The sequence below is a fragment of the Enoplosus armatus genome, chromosome 20 (genome assembly GCF_043641665.1).
Source record: "Enoplosus armatus isolate fEnoArm2 chromosome 20, fEnoArm2.hap1, whole genome shotgun sequence".
Classification (NCBI taxonomy): domain Eukaryota; kingdom Metazoa; phylum Chordata; class Actinopteri; order Centrarchiformes; family Enoplosidae; genus Enoplosus; species Enoplosus armatus.
Genome location: NC_092199.1, coordinates 5,131,579 through 5,134,915, shown reverse-complemented (window position 1 = coordinate 5,134,915; position 3,337 = coordinate 5,131,579). Strand labels below are relative to the sequence as shown.

General features: G+C 38.0%; 1 long non-coding RNA gene across 1 annotated transcript; it reads right to left on the bottom strand.

Annotated features, from left to right (window-relative positions):
* Positions 1 to 213: 213 nt before the first annotated feature.
* On the bottom strand, positions 214 to 2,537 carry LOC139303755 (uncharacterized). Its single transcript, XR_011598973.1, has 3 exons — positions 2,402 to 2,537; positions 1,158 to 1,450; positions 214 to 715 (listed from the first exon to the last, which is right to left on the bottom strand). It is a non-coding gene; the product is annotated as an uncharacterized lncRNA (long non-coding RNA).
* Positions 2,538 to 3,337: the final 800 nt, after the last annotated feature.

The following is a 3,337-nucleotide window of genomic DNA, read 5'->3' as shown; positions in this document are numbered from 1 at the left end:
TAAACAAAAAAGGATCTTTCTCTTCAACAAAAAGGTCTACCTCTGAAGGGATCCTTTCCATAATGTTGTCAGACAATCTGAGGCTGTCACTGGCAAAAACAAGCACTTTTTGTGGACGTACGTGGCGGGCTGAAGTGATCCACTGGACCAATTCCAATACTTTTGGCAACTTCATTAATTGCAGGTCTCTGTCAATAGAGGCATTGAATTGAATAGTTGTTCCTGAAGGCTTTATTTGAAGGTTTTCAGTACTTCAGATGTGTCAGTTATTTCCCCTTCCATCTGGTCACCTTACTCACATTTTAAGATAGAATATTGGGGTTGCACTGTAGTATTTATTCTTACACGCATCAAGTTATATGTGTATATACAATATATAATATAAAACATCAGGACTGCATTGCATTTTGATCAATCAGAAGTGATCAGTCAGATCAGGCTAACCTTTGTCACATTCATCCAATTTTTAATTCATTCTAATGTGTAACTATTCATTCATAGTGTCTTTCGGGTTTGTCTCATACATTTACAGTGCATGTATTTGTGTTAAATAAATAGCTTTAGATATTAGATAGGTGATAGCTGATGAAATAGACTTAAAGTGAATATTTTTCCTCTCAGATTAGAAGAAAACCAGACTGTCATGAAGGGTGCTGGAGGAGGCTGAGAACCAGCACAGCCTGGAAAAGCTGGTCCTGATGTCCAAGGTGAGGTTCTGTAACAAACAAAAAAAGAACACAATAAAAATGAAAGTGTTTTTGTGGGAAGAATGTTATTTCCATTTTGGTAGAATTTTAAATGCAGTGTACAGTAAACAGAAATCAAAATTGATGGACGATGTTTCCCAGATGTCGAGTTTCTTTTATATCATCAACACTATCTTGTTGCTGATGTTTACGTTCCCCCAGACACAAATTCAAAGAGTGCACCACAGAATTATTACCCTCTGGGTGTGTACGTGCATAGGTATATATGCCAGTGTAAATAGTTTTATTTATTTTATTTTTACTTAATTTTATTCTATTCTAAATGTAAATATTTGTATATACAGTATGTTCTATGTGTGTGTAGCTACAACTTACATTTTATTGTGCAACCCTGTGTTCTGAAATATGTTGATACACAAATACAAAGACACAAATTAACATCATATTCACCTTTTAAACGAACATGCGGATGCACATTCCACACCAGGCGACGACGCTGGAGATCTGAAGTGCCCTGCCGCACTCTGCGCTCATCAGACAGTCCCTTGTCCGCAAGCAGCACTTGGGACAGCTGCTCCCTGAGCTACTTCTCTCTGTGTCCTTGTGTCTCTGGGGCTGAGTTTGCCTCGTGTCGGGGTGCTTTTCATCCCACTCCTCGCTCTCACCTCTTCCCATGATGCTCGGGGGGTGTTTTTGACAAAAGGCAAGTGGAATACAATGGTTTGTGGATAGATGGATCAGCTCTGTGAAGGAAACGGCAGGAATGTAACATTGTGTGCCACAGCTTCACTGTAGCTGAATTTTCACAGGGAACACCATGAGCCACATGATGTGCAGACTCCCACACTCTCTCTTACAAGAACAACATCCAGTGTCCAAAATGTCATAATGCCGTGTTTTTGTTTTGTTTGTGGAGACTTGGCAGCTCTCGCTGTATCAGTGAATGCTATGATTCAGCATCTGTTTTTGCACTTACTTGGGTGTGTTTTGTTATTGCCTCCATCTTACTTTAGTTTTAGGAATGTTTGCAACTACCCAAGTAACATTCCTGCCCCAAACACTTCCTTAAGACGTAGAGGACATTGTATGAAAATGTGAAATGAATTCCACTAGACACTGTACCCTACTGAGTCAGTGTGATGAAGATGTCTGTCCTCAGATAAATCTATGTATGTCCTTTTAAACAGAACATATTATGGGCAGAGCTGTTCACTTTCATTAAAGAGACATCATCTTCCACAAGTGTGAATCATTAACACTGCGCTCTAAACTTAAGTCCCTTTATGAACACTTTATTGAGTGAAGTCACATTGATTTGACAGATTAACAATTCTTCCACGCTGATGATCATTTCTCCTGCCAGGAGTTGAGCCCCCCTGTTTTAACTGTCGGATACAATTGCTCCCCAAAGACATTATCAGATATTAAGTGATAACCCTGATGGTGAAATAACATCTTATCTGTGCCATCCGGTGGCTCCCCATTTATTACCACTGACAGTAAATTAGATTGCTGGCATCTGGAGGGTACACTGGCATTTTGAGTGCACCTTTCCATCTCATTCTGTTTTCAAAACTCCATTGGTTTTCAATCACAAGTAATGAAATTCCATCAGCCTACTTGGCCATGAAAGCGACTTGGAAAGGAAGTGAGAGCCGGCCATTAAGAGCAGAGAAAACGAGTAATGGACTTACCCGTTGCTTTCAGAGTCGTCTCTCTGTCGGTTTGATTCTTTTCTCTTTGTTGAGTTCCTTTGAGGAGAATAATGAACACACACCTTCACCTGTTCAGACACTCACAGGCTGTTATGAGTGTCAGTCCTTATGTCAGTGTCAGCTTACACAAAGAGAGCGGGTGTGACTTCAGGTTTAACAGGTTTGACCACGTGGACTACCTTGCCGTGAATATATTTACAACAAACAAGTCATTTAGTTTTGTGCGTCTTAAAGGGGCAGTAAGCAATGAAAGTGTGTGAAAAACCTACTAAATTGTAAATTCCAGCATCTCCCAAAATGATTGACAGTTTGTTTATTGCATTACAGGGATAAAAACCAGACTCAGCAACTCAATCTTTGCTAAAAATATTTCCTAATACTGTTAAATGTCTGTTTACATCACTAGTGTGTGTAAACGAAGCAGTAAGCAGTTGAGAAACACTTAATTTTTCATCTAAAAGTCAAAGTTTTCAAATATATTTGTGAATATAATAAAAATAGATCATTATATGTATTATATATAATACAATTTTGCTTTACATAGATGGATAGCAGTGAAATTTCAGCATTTAATTTGCATAATTCCTTCAATCAATTCATCTCCACACAGTAATATTGTCTTTTAGCTGTGTGCCAGAATACATTCACGTGCCAAGTGTGTTGCTGCTCAGTGTTGCCGTGGAAATGCAATCAAGTTTTAATAAATAGACAGAATAATTAATTGATTAGACAGCACTTTTCATGACAAGATGAACAATGATGAATAGAGAAAAATCAATTTAGAGCAATTAAAGCACAAACAATTTGAATCTGAATATATTCAAAGAATTGAATTCCATTAAGAAACAGAATGACTTACTGAACCTTTCATCTATAAATGTAGCAATGTAAAATGCACAGTAATTCATTAATTTC